This window comes from Ambystoma mexicanum, chromosome 4q, assembly GCF_040938575.1.
Source record: "Ambystoma mexicanum isolate Mex_15411 chromosome 4q, UKY_AmexF1_1, whole genome shotgun sequence".
NCBI classification, from domain to species: Eukaryota; Metazoa; Chordata; class Amphibia; order Caudata; family Ambystomatidae; genus Ambystoma; species Ambystoma mexicanum.
The window spans coordinates 526,851,495-526,876,361 of NC_090928.1; the positions used below are offsets into that span (position 1 = coordinate 526,851,495).

Sequence of the window (24,867 nt, forward strand, 5' to 3'; positions counted from 1 at the left end):
TATCCCTGCACTGCCGTTTTCCACAGATAGGATGCTGTGTAATCATAGGCTCTGGTGGAGTTTGGAAAGAAAATACACATCAGCCAGAGGCAGAAATAGTCTAAGAAAGTATCAAACACAATTACCAGTCAATATCCGAACGCATTGAAGAATATCAGGAAATAGCCGATTAAACCTGTGTGGAAAAAAGTCTTATTTGTGTTTTCTCCACTTTATTTTATAGTAAGATGATACATACTTTTTCTTTTACAGTGAATACATTAAGGTGTGGTATTGCCCCATTACACATCATCCAGACATGCATTCATATATTGCATGTTAACAATGAAAATATTGCAAATATTGTAAAGAGACTTTCAATTTCTATTTTTTTGGTCAAAAAGCACTAAAATTTTAGTTGTTTTCTCCCAACGTGGGGCTCGAACCCACGACCCTGAGATTAAGAGTCTCATGCTCTACCAACTGAGCTAGCCGGGCTCCTTTGGATGCCTATAGTTTTCTTCCCTATCCCTGCACTGCCGTTTTCCACAGATAGGATGTATTTTTTTGGTCAAAAAGCACTACAATTTTAGTTGTTTTCGCCCAACGTGGGGCTCGAACCCACGACCCTGAGATTAAGAGTCTCATGCTCTACCGACTGAGCTAGCCGGGCTCTTTTGGATGCCTATAGTTTTCTTCCCTATCCCTGCACTGCCGTTTTCCACAGATAGGATGTATTTTTTTGGTCAAAAAGCAGTACAATTTTAGTTGTTTTCGCCCAACGTGGGGCTCGAACCCACGACCCTGAGATTAAGAGTCTCATGCTCTACCGACTGAGCTAGCCGGGCTCCTTTGGATGCCTATAGTTTTCTTCCCTATCCCTGCACTGCCGTTTTCCACAGATAGGATGCTGTGTAATCATAGGCTCTGGTGGAGTTTGGAAAGAAAATACACATCAGCCAGAGGCAGAAATAGTCTAAGAAAGTATCAAACACAATTACCAGTCAATATCCGAACGCATTGAAGAATATCAGGAAATAGCCGATTAAACCTGTGTGGAAAAAAGTCTTATTTGTGTTTTCTCCACTTTATTTTATAGTAAGATGTTACATACTTTTTCTTTTACAGTGAATACATTAAGGTGTGGTATTGCCCCATTACACATCATCCAGACATGCATTCATATATTGCATGTTAACAATGAAAATATTGCAAATATTGTAAAGAGACTTTCAATTTCTATTTTTTGGTCAAAAAGCACTAAAATTTTAGTTGTTTTTGCCCAACGTGGGGCTCAAACCCACGACCCTGAGATTAAGAGTCTCATGCTCTACCGACTGAGCTAGCCGGGCTCCTTTGGATGCCTATAGTTTTCTTCCCTATCCCTGCACTGCCGCTTTCCACAGATAGGATGCTGTGTAATCATAGGCTCTGGTGGAGTTTGGAAAGAAAATACACATCAGCCAGAGGCAGAAATAGTCTAAGAAAGTATCAAACACAATTACCAGTCAATATCAGAACGCATTGAAGAATATCAGGAAATAGCCGATTAAACCTGTGTGGAAAAAAGTCTTATTTGTGTTTTCTCCACTTTATTTTATAGTAAGATGATGCATACTTTTTCTTTTACAGTGAATACATTAAGGTATGGTATTGCCCCATTACACATCATCCAGACATGCATTCATATATTGCATGTTAACAATGAAAATATTGCAAAGAGACTTTCAATTTCTATTTTTTTGGTCAAAAAGCACTAAAATTTTAGTTGTTTTCCCCCAACGTGGGGCTCGAACCCACGACCCTGAGATTAAGAGTCTCATGCTCTACCGACTGAGCTAGCCGGGCTCCTTTGGATGCCTATAGTTTTCTTCCCTATCCCTGCACTGCCGCTTTCCACAGATAGGATGCTGTGTAATCATAGGCTCTGGTGGAGTTTGGAAAGAAAATACACATCAGCCAGAGGCAGAAATAGTCTAAGAAAGTATCAAACACAATTACCAGTCAATATCAGAACGCATTGAAGAATATCAGGAAATAGCCGATTAAACCTGTGTGGAAAAAAGTCTTATTTGTGTTTTCTCCACTTTATTTTATAGTAAGATGATACATACTTTTTCTTTTACAGTGAATACATTAAGGTGTGGTATTGCCCCATTACACATCATCCAGACATGCATTCATATATTGCATGTTAACAATGAAAATATTGCAAATATTGTAAAGAGACTTTCAATTTCTATTTTTTTGGTCAAAAAGCACTAAAATTTTAGTTGTTTTCGCCCAACGTGGGGCTCGAACCCACAACCCTGAGATTAAGAGTCTCATGCTCTACCGACTGAGCTAGCCGGGCTCCTTTGGATGCCTATAGTTTTCTTCCCTATCCCTGCACTGCCGTTTTCCACAGATAGGATGCTGTGTAATCATAGGCTCTGGTGGAGTTTGGAAAGAAAATACACATCAGCCAGAGGCAGAAATAGTCTAAGAAAGTATCAAACACAATTACCAGTTAATATCTGAACGCATTGAAGAATATCAGGAAATAGCCGATTAAACCTGTGTGGAAAAAAGTCTTATTTGTGTTTTCTCCACTTTATTTTATAGTAAGATGATACATACTTTTTCTTTTACAGTGAATACATTAAGGTGTGGTATTGCCCCATTACACATCATCCAGACATGCATTCATATATTGCATGTTAACAATGAAAATATTGCAAATATTGTAAAGAGACTTTCAATTTCTATTTTTTTGGTCAAAAAGCACGAAAATTTTAGTTGTTTTCGCCCAACGTGGGGCTCGAACCCACGACCCTGAGATTAAGAGTCTCATGCTCTACCGACTGAGCTAGCCGGGCTCCTTTGGATGCCTATAGTTTTCTTCCCTATCCCTGCACTGCCGCTTTCCACAGATAGGATGCTGTGTAATCATAGGCTCTGGTGGAGTTTGGAAAGAAAATACACATCAGCCAGAGGCAGAAATAGTCTAAGAAAGTATCAAACACAATTACCAGTCAATATCAGAACGCATTGAAGAATATCAGGAAATAGCCGATTAAACCTGTGTGGAAAAAAGTCTTATTTGTGTTTTCTCCACTTTATTTTATAGTAAGATGATACATACTTTTTCTTCTACAGTGAATACATTAAGGTGTGGTATTGCCCCATTACACATCATCCAGACATGCATTCATATATTGCATGTTAACAATGAAAATATTGCAAATATTGTAAAGAGACTTTCAATTTCTATTTTTTTGGTCAAAAAGCACTAAAATTTTAGTTGTTTTCGCCCAACGTGGGGCTCAAACCCACGACCCTGAGATTAAGAGTCTCATGCTCTACCGACTGAGCTAGCCGGGCTCCTTTGGATGCCTATAGTTTTCTTCCCTATCCCTGCACTGCCGTTTTCCACAGATAGGATGCTGTGTAATCATAGGCTCTGGTGGAGTTTGGAAAGAAAATACACATCAGCCAGAGGCAGAAATAGTCTAAGACAGTATCAAACACAATTACCAGTCAATATCCGAACGCATTGAAGAATATCAGGAAATAGCCGATTAAACCTGTGTGGAAAAAAGTCTTATTTGTGTTTTCTCCACTTTATTTTATAGTAAGATGATACATACTTTTTCTTTTACAGTGAATACATTAAGGTGTGGTATTGCCCCATTACACATCATCCAGACATGCATTCATATATTGCATGTTAACAATGAAAATATTGCAAATATTGTAGAGACTTTCAATTTCTATTTTTTTGGTCAAAAAGCACTAAAATTTTAGTTGTTTTCGCCCAACGTGGGGCTCGCACCCACGACCCTGAGATTAAGAGTTTCATGCTCTACCGACTGAGCTAGCCGGGCTCCTTTGGATGCCTATAGTTTTCTTCCCTATCCCTGCACTGCCGCTTTCCACAGATAGGATGCTGTGTAATCATAGGCTCTGGTGGAGTTTGGAAAGAAAATACACATCAGCCAGAGGCAGAAATAGTCTAAGAAAGTATCAAACACAATTACCAGTCAATATCAGAACGCATTGAAGAATATCAGGAAATAGCCGATTAAACCTGTGTGGAAAAAAGTCTTATTTGTGTTTTCTCCACTTTATTTTATAGTAAGATGATGCATACTTTTTCTTTTACAGTGAATACATTAAGGTATGGTATTGCCCCATTACACATCATCCAGACATGCATTCATATATTGCATGTTAACAATGAAAATATTGCAAAGAGACTTTCAATTTCTATTTTTTTGGTCAAAAAGCACTAAAATTTTAGTTGTTTTCGCCCAACGTGGGGCTCGAACCCACGACCCTGAGATTAAGAGTCTCATGCTCTACCGACTGAGCTAGCCGGGCTCCTTTGGATGCCTATAGTTTTCTTCCCTATCCCTGCACTGCCGCTTTCCACAGATAGGATGCTGTGTAATCATAGGCTCTGGTGGAGTTTGGAAAGAAAATACACATCAGCCAGAGGCAGAAATAGTCTAAGAAAGTATCAAACACAATTACCAGTCAATATCAGAACGCATTGAAGAATATCAGGAAATAGCCGATTAAACCTGTGTGGAAAAAAGTCTTATTTGTGTTTTCTCCACTTTATTTTATAGTAAGATGATACATACTTTTTCTTTTACAGTGAATACATTAAGGTGTGGTATTGCCCCATTACACATCATCCAGACATGCATTCATATATTGCATGTTAACAATGAAAATATTGCAAATATTGTAAAGAGACTTTCAATTTCTATTTTTTTGGTCAAAAAGCACTAAAATTTTAGTTGTTTTCGCCCAACGTGGGGCTCGAACCCACAACCCTGAGATTAAGAGTCTCATGCTCTACCGACTGAGCTAGCCGGGCTCCTTTGGATGCCTATAGTTTTCTTCCCTATCCCTGCACTGCCGTTTTCCACAGATAGGATGCTGTGTAATCATAGGCTCTGGTGGAGTTTGGAAAGAAAATACACATCAGCCAGAGGCAGAAATAGTCTAAGAAAGTATCAAACACAATTACCAGTCAATATCAGAACGCATTGAAGAATATCAGGAAATAGCCGATTAAACCTGTGTGGAAAAAAGTCTTATTTGTGTTTTCTCCACTTTATTTTATAGTAAGATGATACATACTTTTTCTTTTACAGTGAATACATTAAGGTGTGGTATTGCCCCATTACACATCATCCAGACATGCATTCATATATTGCATGTTAACAATGAAAATATTGCAAATATTGTAAAGAGACTTTCAATTTCTATTTTTTTGGTCAAAAAGCACGAAAATTTTAGTTGTTTTCGCCCAACGTTTTCTTCCCTATCCCTGCACTGCCGCTTTCCACAGATAGGATGTATTTTTTTGGTCAAAAAGCACTACAATTTTAGTTGTTTTCGCCCAACGTGGGGCTCGAACCCACGACCCTGAGATTAAGAGTCTCATGCTCTACCGACTGAGCTAGCCGGGCTCCTTTGGATGCTTATAGTTTTCTTCCCTATCCCTGCACTGCCGTTTTCCACAGATAGGATGTATTTTTTTGGTCAAAAAGAACTACAATTTTAGTTGTTTTCGCCCAACGTGGGGCTCGAACCCACGACCCTGAGATTAAGAGTCTCATGCTCTACCGACTGAGCTAGCCGGGCTCCTTTGGATGCCTATAGTTTTCTTCCCTATCCCTGCACTGCCGTTTTCCACAGATAGGATGTATTTTTTTGGTCAAAAAGCAGTACAATTTTAGTTGTTTTCGCCCCTGAGATTAAGAGTCTCATGCTCTACCGACTGAGCTAGCCGGGCTCCTTTGAATGCCTATAGTTTTCTTCCCTATCCCTGCACTGCCGCTTTCCACAGATAGGATGCTGTGTAATCATAGGCTCTGGTGGAGTTTGGAAAGAAAATACACATCAGCCAGAGGCAGAAATAGTCTAAGAAAGTATCAAACACAATTACCAGTCAATATCAGAACGCATTGAAGAATATCAGGAAATAGCCGATTAAACCTGTGTGGAAAAAAGTCTTATTTGTGTTTTCTCCACTTTATTTTATAGTAAGATGATACATACTTTTTCTTTTACAGTGAATACATTAAGGTGTGGTATTGCCCCATTACACATCATCCAGACATGCATTCATATATTGCATGTTAACAATGAAAATATTGCAAATATTGTAAAGAGACTTTCAATTTCTATTTTTTTGGTCAAAAAGCACGAAAATTTTAGTTGTTTTCGCCCAACGTTTTCTTCCCTATCCCTGCACTGCCGTTTTCCACAGACAGGATGTATTTTTTTGGTCAAAAAGTCCTACAATTTTAGTTGTTTTCGCCCAACGTGGGGCTCGAACCCACAACCCTGAGATTAAGAGTCTCATGCTCTACCGACTGAGCTAGCCGGGCTCCTTTGGATACCTATAGTTTTCTTCCCTATCCCTGCACTGCCGTTTTCCACAGATAGGATGCTGTGTAATCATAGGCTCTGGTGGAGTTTGGAAAGAAAATACACATCAGCCAGAGGCAGAAATAGTCTAAGAAAGTATCAAACACAATTACCAGTCAATATCAGAACGCATTGAAGAATATCAGGAAATAGCTGATTAAACCTGTGTGGAAAAAAGTCTTATTTGTGTTTTCTCCACTTTATTTTATAGTAAGATGATACATACTTTTTCTTTTACAGTGAATACATTAAGGTGTGGTATTGCCCCATTACACATCATCCGGACATGCATTCATATATTGCATGTTAACAATCAAAATATTGCAAATATTGTAAAGAGACTTTCAATTTCTATTTTTTTGGTCAAAAAGCATTAAAATTGTAGTTGTTTTCGCCCAACGTGGGGCTCGCACCCACGACCCTGAGATGAAGAGTCTCATGCTCTACCGACTGAGCTAGCCGGGCTCCTTTGGATGCCTATAGTTTTCTTCCCTATCCCTGCACTGCCGCTTTCCACAGATAGGATGCTGTGTAATCATAGGCTCTGGTGGAGTTTGGAAAGAAAATACACATCAGCCAGAGGCAGAAATAGTCTAAGAAAGTATCAAACACAATTACCAGTCAATATCAGAACGCATTGAAGAATATCAGGAAATAGCCGATTAAACCTGTGTGGAAAAAAGTCTTATTTGTGTTTTCTCCACTTTATTTTATAGTAAGATGATGCATACTTTTTCTTTTACAGTGAATACATTAAGGTATGGTATTGCCCCATTACACATCATCCAGACATGCATTCATATATTGCATGTTAACAATGAAAATATTGCAAAGAGACTTTCAATTTCTATTTTTTTGGTCAAAAAGCACTAAAATTTTAGTTGTTTTCCCCCAACGTGGGGCTCGAACCCACGACCCTGAGATTAAGAGTCTCATGCTCTACCGACTGAGCTAGCCGGGCTCCTTTGGATGCCTATAGTTTTCTTCCCTATCCCTGCACTGCCGCTTTCCACAGATAGGATGCTGTGTAATCATAGGCTCTGGTGGAGTTTGGAAAGAAAATACACATCAGCCAGAGGCAGAAATAGTCTAAGAAAGTATCAAACACAATTACCAGTCAATATCAGAACGCATTGAAGAATATCAGGAAATAGCCGATTAAACCTGTGTGGAAAAAAGTCTTATTTGTGTTTTCTCCACTTTATTTTATAGTAAGATGATACATACTTTTTCTTTTACAGTGAATACATTAAGGTGTGGTATTGCCCCATTACACATCATCCAGACATGCATTCATATATTGCATGTTAACAATGAAAATATTGCAAATATTGTAAAGAGACTTTCAATTTCTATTTTTTTGGTCAAAAAGCACTAAAATTTTAGTTGTTTTCGCCCAACGTGGGGCTCGAACCCACAACCCTGAGATTAAGAGTCTCATGCTCTACCGACTGAGCTAGCCGGGCTCCTTTGGATGCCTATAGTTTTCTTCCCTATCCCTGCACTGCCGTTTTCCACAGATAGGATGCTGTGTAATCATAGGCTCTGGTGGAGTTTGGAAAGAAAATACACATCAGCCAGAGGCAGAAATAGTCTAAGAAAGTATCAAACACAATTACCAGTTAATATCTGAACGCATTGAAGAATATCAGGAAATAGCCGATTAAACCTGTGTGGAAAAAAGTCTTATTTGTGTTTTCTCCACTTTATTTTATAGTAAGATGATACATACTTTTTCTTTTACAGTGAATACATTAAGGTGTGGTATTGCCCCATTACACATCATCCAGACATGCATTCATATATTGCATGTTAACAATGAAAATATTGCAAATATTGTAAAGAGACTTTCAATTTCTATTTTTTTGGTCAAAAAGCACGAAAATTTTAGTTGTTTTCGCCCAACGTTTTCTTCCCTATCCCTGCACTGCCGCTTTCCACAGATAGGATGTATTTTTTTGGTCAAAAAGCACTACAATTTTAGTTGTTTTCGCCCAACGTGGGGCTCGAACCCACGACCCTGAGATTAAGAGTCTCATGCTCTACCGACTGAGCTAGCCGGGCTCCTTTGGATGCCTATAGTTTTCTTCCCTATCCCTGCACTGCCGCTTTCCACAGATAGGATGCTGTGTAATCATAGGCTCTGGTGGAGTTTGGAAAGAAAATACACATCAGCCAGAGGCAGAAATAGTCTAAGAAAGTATCAAACACAATTACCAGTCAATATCAGAACGCATTGAAGAATATCAGGAAATAGCCGATTAAACCTGTGTGGAAAAAAGTCTTATTTGTGTTTTCTCCACTTTATTTTATAGTAAGATGATACATACTTTTTCTTCTACAGTGAATACATTAAGGTGTGGTATTGCCCCATTACACATCATCCAGACATGCATTCATATATTGCATGTTAACAATGAAAATATTGCAAATATTGTAAAGAGACTTTCAATTTCTATTTTTTTGGTCAAAAAGCACTAAAATTTTAGTTGTTTTCGCCCAACGTGGGGCTCAAACCCACGACCCTGAGATTAAGAGTCTCATGCTCTACCGACTGAGCTAGCCGGGCTCCTTTGGATGCCTATAGTTTTCTTCCCTATCCCTGCACTGCCGTTTTCCACAGATAGGATGCTGTGTAATCATAGGCTCTGGTGGAGTTTGGAAAGAAAATACACATCAGCCAGAGGCAGAAATAGTCTAAGACAGTATCAAACACAATTACCAGTCAATATCCGAACGCATTGAAGAATATCAGGAAATAGCCGATTAAACCTGTGTGGAAAAAAGTCTTATTTGTGTTTTCTCCACTTTATTTTATAGTAAGATGATACATACTTTTTCTTTTACAGTGAATACATTAAGGTGTGGTATTGCCCCATTACACATCATCCAGACATGCATTCATATATTGCATGTTAACAATGAAAATATTGCAAATATTGTAAAGAGACTTTCAATTTCTATTTTTTTGGTCAAAAAGCACTAAAATTTTAGTTGTTTTCGCCCAACGTGGGGCTCGCACCCACGACCCTGAGATTAAGAGTTTCATGCTCTACCGACTGAGCTAGCCGGGCTCCTTTGGATGCCTATAGTTTTCTTCCCTATCCCTGCACTGCCGCTTTCCACAGATAGGATGCTGTGTAATCATAGGCTCTGGTGGAGTTTGGAAAGAAAATACACATCAGCCAGAGGCAGAAATAGTCTAAGAAAGTATCAAACACAATTACCAGTCAATATCAGAACGCATTGAAGAATATCAGGAAATAGCCGATTAAACCTGTGTGGAAAAAAGTCTTATTTGTGTTTTCTCCACTTTATTTTATAGTAAGATGATGCATACTTTTTCTTTTACAGTGAATACATTAAGGTATGGTATTGCCCCATTACACATCATCCAGACATGCATTCATATATTGCATGTTAACAATGAAAATATTGCAAAGAGACTTTCAATTTCTATTTTTTTGGTCAAAAAGCACTAAAATTTTAGTTGTTTTCGCCCAACGTGGGGCTCGAACCCACGACCCTGAGATTAAGAGTCTCATCCTCTACCGACTGAGCTAGCCGGGCTCCTTTGGATGCCTATAGTTTTCTTCCCTATCCCTGCACTGCCGCTTTCCACAGATAGGATGCTGTGTAATCATAGGCTCTGGTGGAGTTTGGAAAGAAAATACACATCAGCCAGAGGCAGAAATAGTCTAAGAAAGTATCAAACACAATTACCAGTCAATATCAGAACGCATTGAAGAATATCAGGAAATAGCCGATTAAACCTGTGTGGAAAAAAGTCTTATTTGTGTTTTCTCCACTTTATTTTATAGTAAGATGATACATACTTTTTCTTTTACAGTGAATACATTAAGGTGTGGTATTGCCCCATTACACATCATCCAGACATGCATTCATATATTGCATGTTAACAATGAAAATATTGCAAATATTGTAAAGAGACTTTCAATTTCTATTTTTTTGGTCAAAAAGCACTAAAATTTTAGTTGTTTTCGCCCAACGTGGGGCTCGAACCCACAACCCTGAGATTAAGAGTCTCTTGCTCTACCGACTGAGCTAGCCGGGCTCCTTTGGATGCCTATAGTTTTCTTCCCTATCCCTGCACTGCCGTTTTCCACAGATAGGATGCTGTGTAATCATAGGCTCTGGTGGAGTTTGGAAAGAAAATACACATCAGCCAGAGGCAGAAATAGTCTAAGAAAGTATCAAACACAATTACCAGTCAATATCAGAACGCATTGAAGAATATCAGGAAATAGCCGATTAAACCTGTGTGGAAAAAAGTCTTATTTGTGTTTTCTCCACTTTATTTTATAGTAAGATGATACATACTTTTTCTTTTACAGTGAATACATTAAGGTGTGGTATTGCCCCATTACACATCATCCAGACATGCATTCATATATTGCATGTTAACAATGAAAATATTGCAAATATTGTAAAGAGACTTTCAATTTCTATTTTTTTGGTCAAAAAGCACGAAAATTTTAGTTGTTTTCGCCCAACGTTTTCTTCCCTATCCCTGCACTGCCGCTTTCCACAGATAGGATGTATTTTTTTGGTCAAAAAGCACTACAATTTTAGTTGTTTTCGCCCAACGTGGGGCTCGAACCCACGACCCTGAGATTAAGAGTCTCATGCTCTACCGACTGAGCTAGCTGGGCTCCTTTGGATGCTTATAGTTTTCTTCCCTATCCCTGCACTGCCGTTTTCCACAGATAGGATGTATTTTTTTGGTCAAAAAGAACTACAATTTTAGTTGTTTTCGCCCAACGTGGGGCGAAAACCCACGACCCTGAGATTAAGAGTCTCATGCTCTACCGACTGAGCTAGCCGGGCTCCTTTGGATGCCTATAGTTTTCTTCCCTATCCCTGCACTGCCGTTTTCCACAGATAGGATGTATTTTTTTGGTCAAAAAGCAGTACAATTTTAGTTGTTTTCGCCCAACGTGGGGCTCGAACCCACGACCCTGAGATTAAGAGTCTCATGCTCTACCGACTGAGCTAGCCGGGCTCCTTTGAATGCCTATAGTTTTCTTCCCTATCCCTGCACTGCCGCTTTCCACAGATAGGATGCTGTGTAATCATAGGCTCTGGTGGAGTTTGGAAAGAAAATACACATCAGCCAGAGGCAGAAATAGTCTAAGAAAGTATCAAACACAATTACCAGTCAATATCAGAACGCATTGAAGAATATCAGGAAATAGCCGATTAAACCTGTGTGGAAAAAAGTCTTATTTGTGTTTTCTCCACTTTATTTTATAGTAAGATGATACATACTTTTTCTTTTACAGTGAATACATTAAGGTGTGGTATTGCCCCATTACACATCATCCAGACATGCATTCATATATTGCATGTTAACAATGAAAATATTGCAAATATTGTAAAGAGACTTTCAATTTCTATTTTTTTGGTCAAAAAGCACTAAAAATTTAGTTGTTTTCGCCCAACGTGGGGCTCAAACCCACAACCCTGAGATTAAGAGTCTCATGCTCTACCGACTGAGCTAGCCGGGCTCCTTTGGATGCCTATAGTTTTCTTCCCTATCCCTGCACTGCCGTTTTCCACAGATAGGATGCTGTGTAATCATAGGCTCTGGTGGAGTTTGGAAAGAAAATACACATCAGCCAGAGGCAGAAATAGTCTAAGAAAGTATCAAACACAATTACCAGTTAATATCTGAACGCATTGAAGAATATCAGGAAATAGCCGATTAAACCTGTGTGGAAAAAAGTCTTATTTGTGTTTTCTCCACTTTATTTTATAGTAAGATGATACATACTTTTTCTTTTACAGTGAATACATTAAGGTGTGGTATTGCCCCATTACACATCATCCAGACATGCATTCATATATTGCATGTTAACAATGAAAATATTGCAAATATTGTAAAGAGACTTTCAATTTCTATTTTTTTGGTCAAAAAGCACGAAAATTTTAGTTGTTTTCGCCCAACGTTTTCTTCCCTATCCCTGCACTGCCGCTTTCCACAGATAGGATGTATTTTTTTGGTCAAAAAGCACTACAATTTTAGTTGTTTTCGCCCAACGTGGGGCTCGAACCCACGACCCTGAGATTAAGAGTCTCATGCTCTACCGACTGAGCTAGCCGGGCTCCTTTGGATGCCTATAGTTTTCTTCCCTATCCCTGCACTGCCGCTTTCCACAGATAGGATGCTGTGTAATCATAGGCTCTGGTGGAGTTTGGAAAGAAAATACACATCAGCCAGAGGCAGAAATAGTCTAAGAAAGTATCAAACACAATTACCAGTCAATATCAGAATGCATTGAAGAATATCAGGAAATAGCCGATTAAACCTGTGTGGAAAAAAGTCTTATTTGTGTTTTCTCCACTTTATTTTATAGTAAGATGATACATACTTTTTCTTCTACAGTGAATACATTAAGGTGTGGTATTGCCCCATTACACATCATCCAGACATGCATTCATATATTGCATGTTAACAATGAAAATATTGCAAATATTGTAAAGAGACTTTCAATTTCTATTTTTTTGGTCAAAAAGCACTAAAATTTTAGTTGTTTTCGCCCAACGTGGGGCTCAAACCCACGACCCTGAGATTAAGAGTCTCATGCTCTACCGACTGAGCTAGCCGGGCTCCTTTGGATGCCTATAGTTTTCTTCCCTATCCCTGACCCTGAGATTAAGAGTCTCATGCTCTACCGACTGAGCTAGCCGGGCTCCTTTGGATGCCTATAGTTTTCTTCCCTATCCCTGCACTGCCGTTTTCCACAGATAGGATGCTGTGTAATCATAGGCTCTGGTGGAGTTTGGAAAGAAAATACACATCAGCCAGAGGCAGAAATAGTCTAAGACAGTATCAAACACAATTACCAGTCAATATCCGAACGCATTGAAGAATATCAGGAAATAGCCGATTAAACCTGTGTGGAAAAAAGTCTTATTTGTGTTTTCTCCACTTTATTTTATAGTAAGATGATACATACTTTTTCTTTTACAGTGAATACATTAAGGTGTGGTATTGCCCCATTACACATCATCCAGACATGCATTCATATATTGCATGTTAACAATGAAAATATTGCAAATATTGTAAAGAGACTTTCAATTTCTATTTTTTTGGTCAAAAAGCACTAAAATTTTAGTTGTTTTCGCCCAACGTGGGGCTCGCACCCACGACCCTGAGATTAAGAGTCTCATGCTCTACCGACTGAGCTAGCCGGGCTCCTTTGGATGCCTATAGTTTTCTTCCCTATCCCTGCACTGCCGCTTTCCACAGATAGGATGCTGTGTAATCATAGGCTCTGGTGGAGTTTGGAAAGAAAATACACATCAGCCAGAGGCAGAAATAGTCTAAGAAAGTATCAAACACAATTACCAGTCAATATCAGAACGCATTGAAGAATATCAGGAAATAGCCGATTAAACCTGTGTGGAAAAAAGTCTTATTTGTGTTTTCTCCACTTTATTTTATAGTAAGATGATGCATACTTTTTATTTTACAGTGAATACATTAAGGTATGGTATTGCCCCATTACACATCATCCAGACATGCATTCATATATTGCATGTTAACAATGAAAATATTGCAAAGAGACTTTCAATTTCTATTTTTTTGGTCAAAAAGCACTAAAATTTTAGTTGTTTTCACCCAACGTGGGGCTCGAACCCACGACCCTGAGATTAAGAGTCTCATGCTCTACCGACTGAGCTAGCCGGGCTCCTTTGGATGCCTATAGTTTTCTTCCCTATCCCTGCACTGCCGCTTTCCACAGATAGGATGCTGTGTAATCATAGGCTCTGGTGGAGTTTGGAAAGAAAATACACATCAGCCAGAGGCAGAAATAGTCTAAGAAAGTATCAAACACAATTACCAGTCAATATCAGAACGCATTGAAGAATATCAGGAAATAGCCGATTAAACCTGTGTGGAAAAAAGTCTTATTTGTGTTTTCTCCACTTTATTTTATAGTAAGATGATACATACTTTTTCTTTTACAGTGAATACATTAAGGTGTGGTATTGCCCCATTACACATCATCCAGACATGCATTCATATATTGCATGTTAACAATGAAAATATTGCAAATATTGTAAAGAGACTTTCAATTTCTATTTTTTTGGTCAAAAAGCACTAAAATTTTAGTTGTTTTCGCCCAACGTGGGGCTCGAACCCACGACCCTGAGATTAAGAGTCTCATGCTCTACCGACTGAGCTAGCCGGGCTCCTTTGGATGCCTATAGTTTTCTTCCCTATCCCTGCACTGCCGTTTTCCACAGATAGGATGCTGTGTAATCATAGGCTCTGGTGGAGTTTGGAAAGAAAATACACATCAGCCAGAGGCAGAAATAGTCTAAGAAAGTATCAAACACAATTACCAGTTAATATCTGAACGCATTGAAGAATATCAGGAAATAGCCGATTAAACCTGTGTGGAAAAAAGTCTTATTTGTGTTTTCTCCACTTTATTTTATAGTAAGATGATACATACTTTTTCTTTTACAGTGAATACATTAAGGTGTGGTATTGGCCCATTACACATCATCCAGACATGCATTCATATATTGCATGTTAACAATGAAAATATTGCAAATATTGTAAAGAGACTTTCAATTTCTATTTTTTTGGTCAAAAAGCACGAAAATTTTAGTTGTTTTCGCCCAACGTTTTCTTCCCTATCCCTGCACTGCCGCTTTCCACAGATAGGATGTATTTTTTTGGTCAAAAAGCACTACAATTTTAGTTGTTTTCGCCCAACGTGGGGCTCGAACCCACGACCCTGAGATTAAGAGTCTCATGCTCTACCAACTGAGCTAGCCGGGCTCCTTTGGATGCCTATAGTTTTCTTCCCTATCCCTGCACTGCCGTTTTCCACAGATAGGATGCTGTGTAATCATAGGCTCTGGTGGAGTTTGGAAAGAAAATACACATCAGCCAGAGGCAGAAATAGTCTAAGAAAGTATCAAACACAATTACCAGTCAATATCCGAACGCATTGAAGAATATCAGGAAATAGCCGATTAAACCTGTGTGGAAAAAAGTCTTATTTGTGTTTTCTCCACTTTATTTTATAGTAAGATGATACATACTTTTTCTTTTACAGTGAATACATTAAGGTGTGGTATTGCCCCATTACACATCATCCAGACATGCATTCATATATTGCATGTTAACAATGAAAATATTGCAAATATTGTAAAGAGACTTTCAATTTCTATTTTTTTGGTCAAAAAGCACTAAAATTTTAGTTGTTTTCGCCCAACGTGGGGCTCGAACCGACGACCCTGAGATTAAGAGTCTCATGCTCTACCGACTGAGCTAGCCGGGCTCCTTTGGATGCCTATAGTTTTCTTCCCTATCCCTGCACTGCCGTTTTCCACAGACAGGATGTATTTTTTTGGTCAAAAAGTCCTACAATTTTAGTTGTTTTCGCCCAACGTGGGGCTCGAACCCACAACCCTGAGATTAAGAGTCTCATGCTCTACCGACTGAGCTAGCCGGGCTCCTTCGGATACCTATAGTTTTCTTCCCTATCCCTGCACTGCCGTTTTCCACAGATAGGATGCTGTGTAATCATAGGCTCTGGTGGAGTTTGGAAAGAAAATACACATCAGCCAGAGGCAGAAATAGTCTAAGAAAGTATCAAACACAATTACCAGTCAATATCAGAACGCATTGAAGAATATCAGGAAATAGCTGATTAAACCTGTGTGGAAAAAAGTCTTATTTGTGTTTTCTCCACTTTATTTTATAGTAAGATGATACATACTTTTTCTTTTACAGTGAATACATTAAGGTGTGGTATTGCCCCATTACACATCATCCGGACATGCATTCATATATTGCATGTTAACAATCAAAATATTGCAAATATTGTAAAGAGAATTTCAATTTCTATTTTTTTGGTCAAAAAGCATTAAAATTTTAGTTGTTTTCGCCCAACGTGGGGCTCGCACCCACGACCCTGAGATTAAGATTCTCATGCTCTACCGACGGAGCTAGCCGGGCTCCTTTGGATACCTATAGTTTTCTTCCCTATCCCTGCACTGCCGTTTTCCACAGATAGGATGCTGTGTAATCATAGGCTCTGGTGGAGTTTGGAAAGAAAATACACATCAGCCAGAGGCAGAAATAGTCTAAGAAAGTATCAAACACAATTACCAGTCAATATCAGAACGCATTGAAGAATATCAGGAAATAGCTGATTAAACCTGTGTGGAAAAAAGTCTTATTTGTGTTTTCTCCACTTTATTTTATAGTAAGATGATACATACTTTTTCTTTTACAGTGAATACATTAAGGTGTGGTATTGCCCCATTACACATCATCCAGACATGCATTCATATATTGCATGTTAACAATCAAAATATTGTAAATATTTTAAAGAGACTTTCTATTTCTATTTTTTTGGTCAAAAAGCATTAAAATTGTAGTTGTTTTCGCCCAACGTGGGGCTCGCACCCACGACCCTGAGATGAAGAGTCTCATGCTCTACCGACTGAGCTAGCCGGGCTCCTTTGGATGCCTATAGTTTTCTTCCCTATCCCTGCACTGCCGCTTTCCACAGATAGGATGCTGTGTAATCATAGGCTCTGGTGGAGTTTGGAAAGAAAATACACATCAGCCAGAGGCAGAAATAGTCTAAGAAAGTATCAAACACAATTACCAGTCAATATCAGAACGCATTGAAGAATATCAGGAAATAGCCGATTAAACCTGTGTGGAAAAAAGTCTTATTTGTGTTTTCTCCACTTTATTTTATAGTAAGATGATGCATACTTTTTCTTTTACAGTGAATACATTAAGGTATGGTATTGCCCCATTACACATCATCCAGACATGCATTCATATATTGCATGTTAACAATGAAAATATTGCAAAGAGACTTTCAATTTCTATTTTTTTGGTCAAAAAGCACTAAAATTTTAGTTGTTTTCCCCCAACGTGGGGCTCGAACCCACGACCCTGAGATTAAGAGTCTCATGCTCTACCGACTGAGCTAGCCGGGCTCCTTTGGATGCCTATAGTTTTCTTCCCTATCCCTGCACTGCCGCTTTCCACAGATAGGATGCTGTGTAATCATAGGCTCTGGTGGAGTTTGGAAAGAAAATACACATCAGCCAGAGGCAGAAATAGTCTAAGAAAGTATCAAACACAATTACCAGTCAATATCAGAACGCATTGAAGAATATCAGGAAATAGCCGATTAAACCTGTGTGGAAAAAAGTCTTATTTGTGTTTTCTCCACTTTATTTTATAGTAAGATGATACATACTTTTTCTTTTACAGTGAATACATTAAGGTGTGGTATTGCCCCATTACACATCATCCAGACATGCATTCATATATTGCATGTTAACAATGAAAATATTGCAAATATTGTAAAGAGACTTTCAATTTCTATTTTTTTGGTCAAAAAGCACTAAAATTTTAGTTGTTTTCGCCCAACGTGGGGCTCAAACCCACGACCCTGAGATTAAGAGTCTCATGCTCTACCAACTGAGCTAGCCGGGCTCCTTTGGATGCCTATAGTTTTCTTCCCTATCCCTGCACTGCCGTTTTCCACAGATAGGATGCTGTGTAATCATAGGCTCTGGTGGAGTTTGGAAAGAAAATACACATCAGCCAGAGGCAGAAATAGTCTAAGAAAGTATCAAACACAATTACCAGTCAATATCCGAACGCATTGAAGAATATCAGGAAATAGCCGATTAAACCTGTGTGGAAAAAAGTCTTATTTGTGTTTTCTCCACTTTATTTTATAGTAAGATGATACATACTTTTTCTTTTACAGTGAATACATTAAGGTGTGGTATTGCCCCATTACACATCATCCAGACATGCATTCATATATTGCATGTTAACAATGAAAATATTGCAAATATTGTAAAGAGACTTTCAATTTCTATTTTTTTGGTCAAAAAGCACTAAAATTTTAGTTGTTTTCGCCCAACGTGGGGCTCGAACCGACGACCCTGAGATTAAGAGTCTCATGCTCTACCGACTGAGCTAGCCGGGCTCCTTTGGATGCCTATAGTTTTCTTCCCTATCCCTGCACTGCCGTTTTCCACAGACAGGATGTATTTTTTTGGTCAAAAAGTCCTACAATTTTAGTTGTTTTCGCCCAACGTGGGGCTCGAACCCACAACCCTGAGATTAAGAGTCTCATGCTCTACCGACTGAGCTAGCCGGGCTCCTTCGGATACCTATAGTTTTCTTCCCTATCCCTGCACTGCCGTTTTCCACAGATAGGATGCTGTGTAATCATAGGCTCTGGTGGAGTTTGGAAAGAAAATACACATCAACCAGAGGCAGAAATAGTCTAAGAAAGTATCAAACACAATTACCAGTCAATATCAGAACGCATTGAAGAATATCAGGAAATAGCTGATTAAACCTGTGTGGAAAAAAGTCTTATTTGTGTTTTCTCCACTTTATTTTATAGTAAGATGATACATACTTTTTCTTTTACAGTGAATACATTAAGGTGTGGTATTGCCCCATTACACATCATCCGGACATGCATTCATATATTGCATGTTAACAATCAAAATATTGCAAATATTGTAAAGAGAATTTCAATTTCTATTTTTTTGGTCAAAAAGCATTAAAATTTTAGTTGTTTTCGCCCAACGTGGGGCTCGCACCCACGACCCTGAGATTAAGATTCTCATGCTCTACCGACGGAGCTAGCCGGGCTCCTTTGGATACCTATAGTTTTCTTCCCTATCCCTGCACTGCCGTTTTCCACAGATAGGATGCTGTGTAATCATAGGCTCTGGTGGAGTTTGGAAAGAAAATACACATCAGCCAGAGGCAGAAATAGTCTAAGAAAGTATCAAACACAATTACCAGTCAATATCAGAACGCATTGAAGAATATCAGGAAATAGCTGATTAAACCTGTGTGGAAAAAAGTCTTATTTGTGTTTTCTCCACTTTATTTTATAGTAAGATGATACATACTTTTTCTTTTACAGTGAATACATTAAGGTGTGGTATTGCCCCATTACACATCATCCAGACATGCATTCATATATTGCATGTTAACAATCAAAATATTGCAAATATTTTAAAGAGACTTTCTATTTCTATTTTTTTGGTCAAAAAGCATTAAAATTGTAGTTGTTTTCGCCCAACGTGGGGCTCGCACCCACGACCCTGAGATGAAGAGTCTCATGCTCTACCGACTGAGCTAGCCGGGCTCCTTTGGATGCCTATAGTTTTCTTCCCTATCCCTGCACTGCCGCTTTCCACAGATAGGATGCTGTGTAATCATAGGCTCTGGTGGAGTTTGGAAAGAAAATACACATCAGCCAGAGGCAGAAATAGTCTAAGAAAGTATCAAACACAATTACCAGTCAATATCAGAACGCATTGAAGAATATCAGGAAATAGCCGATTAAACCTGTGTGGAAAAAAGTCTTATTTGTGTTTTCTCCACTTTATTTTATAGTAAGATGATGCATACTTTTTCTTTTACAGTGAATACATTAAGGTATGGTATTGCCCCATTACACATCATCCAGACATGCATTCATATATTGCATGTTAACAATGAAAATATTGCAAAGAGACTTTCAATTTCTATTTTTTTGGTCAAAAAGCACTAAAATTTTAGTTGTTTTCCCCCAACGTGGGGCTCGAACCCACGACCCTGAGATTAAGAGTCTCATGCTCTACCGACTGAGCTAGCCGGGCTCCTTTGGATGCCTATAGTTTTCTTCCCTATCCCTGCACTGCCGCTTTCCACAGATAGGATGCTGTGTAATCATAGGCTCTGGTGGAGTTTGGAAAGAAAATACACATCAGCCAGAGGCAGAAATAGTCTAAGAAAGTATCAAACACAATTACCAGTCAATATCAGAACGCATTGAAGAATATCAGGAAATAGCCGATTAAACCTGTGTGGAAAAAAGTCTTATTTGTGTTTTCTCCACTTTATTTTATAGTAAGATGATACATACTTTTTCTTTTACAGTGAATACATTAAGGTGTGGTATTGCCCCATTACACATCATCCAGACATGCATTCATATATTGCATGTTAACAATGAAAATATTGCAAATATTGTAAAGAGACTTTCAATTTCTATTTTTTTGGTCAAAAAGCACTAAAATTTTAGTTGTTTTCGCCCAACGTGGGGCTCAAACCCACGACCCTGAGATTAAGAGTCTCATGCTCTACCAACTGAGCTAGCCGGGCTCCTTTGGATGCCTATAGTTTTCTTCCCTATCCCTGCACTGCCGTTTTCCACAGATAGGATGCTGTGTAATCATAGGCTCTGGTGGAGTTTGGAAAGAAAATACACATCAGCCAGAGGCAGAAATAGTCTAAGAAAGTATCAAACACAATTACCAGTCAATATCCGAACGCATTGAAGAATATCAGGAAATAGCCGATTAAACCTGTGTGGAAAAAAGTCTTATTTGTGTTTTCTCCACTTTATTTTATAGTAAGATGATACATACTTTTTCTTTTACAGTGAATACATTAAGGTGTGGTATTGCCCCATTACACATCATCCAGACATGCATTCATATATTGCATGTTAACAATGAAAATATTGCAAATATTGTAAAGAGACTTTCAATTTCTATTTTTTTGGTCAAAAAGCACTAAAATTTTAGTTGTTTTCGCCCAACGTGGGGCTCGAACCGACGACCCTGAGATTAAGAGTCTCATGCTCTACCGACTGAGCTAGCCGGGCTCCTTTGGATGCCTATAGTTTTCTTCCCTATCCCTGCACTGCCGTTTTCCACAGACAGGATGTATTTTTTTGGTCAAAAAGTCCTACAATTTTAGTTGTTTTCGCCCAACGTGGGGCTCGAACCCACAACCCTGAGATTAAGAGTCTCATGCTCTACCGACTGAGCTAGCCGGGCTCCTTCGGATACCTATAGTTTTCTTCCCTATCCCTGCACTGCCGTTTTCCACAGATAGGATGCTGTGTAATCATAGGCTCTGGTGGAGTTTGGAAAGAAAATACACATCAACCAGAGGCAGAAATAGTCTAAGAAAGTATCAAACACAATTCCCAGTCAATATCAGAACGCATTGAAGAATATCAGGAAATAGCTGATTAAACCTGTGTGGAAAAAAGTCTTATTTGTGTTTTCTCCACTTTATTTTATAGTAAGATGATACATACTTTTTCTTTTACAGTGAATACATTAAGGTGTGGTATTGCCCCATTACACATCATCCGGACATGCATTCATATATTGCATGTTAACAATCAAAATATTGCAAATATTGTAAAGAGAATTTCAATTTCTATTTTTTTGGTCAAAAAGCATTAAAATTTTAGTTGTTTTCGCCCAACGTGGGGCTCGCACCCACGACCCTGAGATTAAGATTCTCATGCTCTACCGACGGAGCTAGCCGGGCTCCTTTGGATACCTATAGTTTTCTTCCCTATCCCTGCACTGCCGTTTTCCACAGATAGGATGCTGTGTAATCATAGGCTCTGGTGGAGTTTGGAAAGAAAATACACATCAGCCAGAGGCAGAAATAGTCTAAGAAAGTATCAAACACAATTACCAGTCAATATCAGAACGCATTGAAGAATATCAGGAAATAGCTGATTAAACCTGTGTGGAAAAAAGTCTTATTTGTGTTTTCTCCACTTTATTTTATAGTAAGATGATACATACTTTTTCTTTTACAGTGAATACATTAAGGTGTGGTATTGCCCCATTACACATCATCCAGACATGCATTCATATATTGCATGTTAACAATCAAAATATTGCAAATATTTTAAAGAGACTTTCTATTTCTATTTTTTTGGTCAAAAAGCATTAAAATTGTAGTTGTTTTCGCCCAACGTGGGGCTCGCACCCACGACCCTGAGATGAAGAGTCTCATGCTCTACCGACTGAGCTAGCCGGGCTCCTTTGGATGCCTATAGTTTTCTTCCCTATCCCTGCACTGCCGCTTTCCACAGATAGGATGCTGTGTAATCATAGGCTCTGGTGGAGTTTGGAAAGAAAATACACATCAGCCAGAGGCAGAAATAGTCTAAGAAAGTATCAAACACAATTACCAGTCAATATCAGAACGCATTGAAGAATATCAGGAAATAGCCGATTAAACCTGTGTGGAAAAAAGTCTTATTTGTGTTTTCTCCACTTTATTTTATAGTAAGATGATGCATACTTTTTCTTTTACAGTGAATACATTAAGGTATGGTATTGCCCCATTACACATCATCCAGACATGCATTCATATATTGCATGTTAACAATGAAAATATTGCAAAGAGACTTTCAATTTCTATTTTTTTGGTCAAAAAGCACTAAAATTTTAGTTGTTTTCCCCCAACGTGGGGCTCGAACCCACGACCCTGAGATTAAGAGTCTCATGCTCTACCGACTGAGCTAGCCGGGCTCCTTTGGATGCCTATAGTTTTCTTCCCTATCCCTGCACTGCCGCTTTCCACAGATAGGATGCTGTGTAATCATAGGCTCTGGTGGAGTTTGGAAAGAAAATACACATCAGCCAGAGGCAGAAATAGTCTAAGAAAGTATCAAACACAATTACCAGTCAATATCAGAACGCATTGAAGAATATCAGGAAATAGCCGATTAAACCTGTGTGGAAAAAAGTCTTATTTGTGTTTTCTCCACTTTATTTTATAGTAAGATGATACATACTTTTTCTTTTACAGTGAATACATTAAGGTGTGGTATTGCCCCATTACACATCATCCAGACATGCATTCATATATTGCATGTTAACAATGAAAATATTGCAAATATTGTAAAGAGACTTTCAATTTCTATTTTTTTGGTCAAAAAGCACGAAAATTTTAGTTGTTTTCGCCCAACGTTTTCTTCCCTATCCCTGCACTGCCGCTTTCCACAGATAGGATGTATTTTTTTGGTCAAAAAGCACTACAATTTTAGTTGTTTTCGCCCAACGTGGGGCTCGAACCCACGACCCTGAGATTAAGAGTCTCATGCTCTACCGACTGAGCTAGCCGGGCTCCTTTGGATGCTTATAGTTTTCTTCCCTATCCCTGCACTGCCGTTTTCCACAGATAGGATGTATTTTTTTGGTCAAAAAGAACTACAATTTTAGTTGTTTTCGCCCAACGTGGGGCTCGAACCCACGACCCTGAGATTAAGAGTCTCATGCTCTACCGACTGAGCTAGCCGGGCTCCTTTGGATGCCTATAGTTTTCTTCCCTATCCCTGCACTGCCGTTTTCCACAGATAGGATGTATTTTTTTGGTCAAAAAGCAGTACAATTTTAGTTGTTTTCGCCCAACGTGGGGCTCGAACCCACGACCCTGAGATTAAGAGTCTCATGCTCTACCGACTGAGCTAGCCGGGCTCCTTTGAATGCCTATAGTTTTCTTCCCTATCCCTGCACTGCCGCTTTCCACAGATAGGATGCTGTGTAATCATAGGCTCTGGTGGAGTTTGGAAAGAAAATACACATCAGCCAGAGGCAGAAATAGTCTAAGAAAGTATCAAACACAATTACCAGTCAATATCAGAACGCATTGAAGAATATCAGGAAATAGCTGATTAAACCTGTGTGGAAAAAAGTCTTATTTGTGTTTTCTCCACTTTATTTTATAGTAAGATGATACATACTTTTTCTTTTACAGTGAATACATTAAGGTGTGGTATTGCCCCATTACACATCATCCAGACATGCATTCATATATTGCATGTTAACAATCAAAATATTGCAAATATTTTAAAGAGACTTTCTATTTCTATTTTTTTGGTCAAAAAGCATTAAAATTGTAGTTGTTTTCGCCCAACGTGGGGCTCGCACCCACGACCCTGAGATGAAGAGTCTCATGCTCTACCGACTGAGCTAGCCGGGCTCCTTTGGATGCCTATAGTTTTCTTCCCTATCCCTGCACTGCCGCTTTCCACAGATAGGATGCTGTGTAATCATAGGCTCTGGTGGAGTTTGGAAAGAAAATACACATCAGCCAGAGGCAGAAATAGTCTAAGAAAGTATCAAACACAATTACCAGTCAATATCAGAACGCATTGAAGAATATCAGGAAATAGCCGATTAAACCTGTGTGGAAAAAAGTCTTATTTGTGTTTTCTCCACTTTATTTTATAGTAAGATGATGCATACTTTTTCTTTTACAGTGAATACATTAAGGTATGGTATTGCCCCATTACACATCATCCAGACATGCATTCATATATTGCATGTTAACAATGAAAATATTGCAAAGAGACTTTCAATTTCTATTTTTTTGGTCAAAAAGCACTAAAATTTTAGTTGTTTTCCCCCAACGTGGGGCTCGAACCCACGACCCTGAGATTAAGAGTCTCATGCTCTACCGACTGAGCTAGCCGGGCTCCTTTGGATGCCTATAGTTTTCTTCCCTATCCCTGCACTGCCGCTTTCCACAGATAGGATGCTGTGTAATCATAGGCTCTGGTGGAGTTTGGAAAGAAAATACACATCAGCCAGAGGCAGAAA

At 38.8% G+C, this 24,867-nt stretch overlaps 15 non-coding genes across 15 annotated transcripts; all 15 read right to left on the reverse strand.

Annotated features, from left to right (window-relative positions):
• Positions 1 to 579: 579 nt before the first annotated feature.
• Positions 580 to 652, reverse strand: TRNAK-CUU (transfer RNA lysine (anticodon CUU)). Its single transcript has one exon. It is a non-coding gene; the product is annotated as a tRNA-Lys (tRNA).
• Positions 653 to 754: 102 nt separating this feature from the next.
• On the reverse strand, positions 755 to 827 carry TRNAK-CUU (transfer RNA lysine (anticodon CUU)). Its single transcript has one exon. It is a non-coding gene; the product is annotated as a tRNA-Lys (tRNA).
• Positions 828 to 2,764: 1,937 nt separating this feature from the next.
• On the reverse strand, positions 2,765 to 2,837 carry TRNAK-CUU (transfer RNA lysine (anticodon CUU)). The gene has a single exon. It is a non-coding gene; the product is annotated as a tRNA-Lys (tRNA).
• A 1,431-nt stretch (positions 2,838 to 4,268) lies between these two features.
• On the reverse strand, positions 4,269 to 4,341 carry TRNAK-CUU (transfer RNA lysine (anticodon CUU)). The gene has a single exon. It is a non-coding gene; the product is annotated as a tRNA-Lys (tRNA).
• Positions 4,342 to 5,371: 1,030 nt separating this feature from the next.
• On the reverse strand, positions 5,372 to 5,444 carry TRNAK-CUU (transfer RNA lysine (anticodon CUU)). Its single transcript has one exon. It is a non-coding gene; the product is annotated as a tRNA-Lys (tRNA).
• Positions 5,445 to 5,546: 102 nt separating this feature from the next.
• On the reverse strand, positions 5,547 to 5,619 carry TRNAK-CUU (transfer RNA lysine (anticodon CUU)). The gene has a single exon. It is a non-coding gene; the product is annotated as a tRNA-Lys (tRNA).
• Positions 5,620 to 8,399: 2,780 nt separating this feature from the next.
• TRNAK-CUU (transfer RNA lysine (anticodon CUU)) lies at positions 8,400 to 8,472 on the reverse strand. The gene has a single exon. It is a non-coding gene; the product is annotated as a tRNA-Lys (tRNA).
• Positions 8,473 to 11,008: 2,536 nt separating this feature from the next.
• TRNAK-CUU (transfer RNA lysine (anticodon CUU)) lies at positions 11,009 to 11,081 on the reverse strand. Its single transcript has one exon. It is a non-coding gene; the product is annotated as a tRNA-Lys (tRNA).
• Positions 11,082 to 11,358: 277 nt separating this feature from the next.
• Positions 11,359 to 11,431, reverse strand: TRNAK-CUU (transfer RNA lysine (anticodon CUU)). The gene has a single exon. It is a non-coding gene; the product is annotated as a tRNA-Lys (tRNA).
• Positions 11,432 to 12,461: 1,030 nt separating this feature from the next.
• Positions 12,462 to 12,534, reverse strand: TRNAK-CUU (transfer RNA lysine (anticodon CUU)). The gene has a single exon. It is a non-coding gene; the product is annotated as a tRNA-Lys (tRNA).
• A 2,021-nt stretch (positions 12,535 to 14,555) lies between these two features.
• Positions 14,556 to 14,628, reverse strand: TRNAK-CUU (transfer RNA lysine (anticodon CUU)). Its single transcript has one exon. It is a non-coding gene; the product is annotated as a tRNA-Lys (tRNA).
• A 525-nt stretch (positions 14,629 to 15,153) lies between these two features.
• TRNAK-CUU (transfer RNA lysine (anticodon CUU)) lies at positions 15,154 to 15,226 on the reverse strand. Its single transcript has one exon. It is a non-coding gene; the product is annotated as a tRNA-Lys (tRNA).
• An 8,093-nt stretch (positions 15,227 to 23,319) lies between these two features.
• TRNAK-CUU (transfer RNA lysine (anticodon CUU)) lies at positions 23,320 to 23,392 on the reverse strand. Its single transcript has one exon. It is a non-coding gene; the product is annotated as a tRNA-Lys (tRNA).
• Positions 23,393 to 23,494: 102 nt separating this feature from the next.
• TRNAK-CUU (transfer RNA lysine (anticodon CUU)) lies at positions 23,495 to 23,567 on the reverse strand. The gene has a single exon. It is a non-coding gene; the product is annotated as a tRNA-Lys (tRNA).
• A 102-nt stretch (positions 23,568 to 23,669) lies between these two features.
• TRNAK-CUU (transfer RNA lysine (anticodon CUU)) lies at positions 23,670 to 23,742 on the reverse strand. The gene has a single exon. It is a non-coding gene; the product is annotated as a tRNA-Lys (tRNA).
• Positions 23,743 to 24,867: the final 1,125 nt, after the last annotated feature.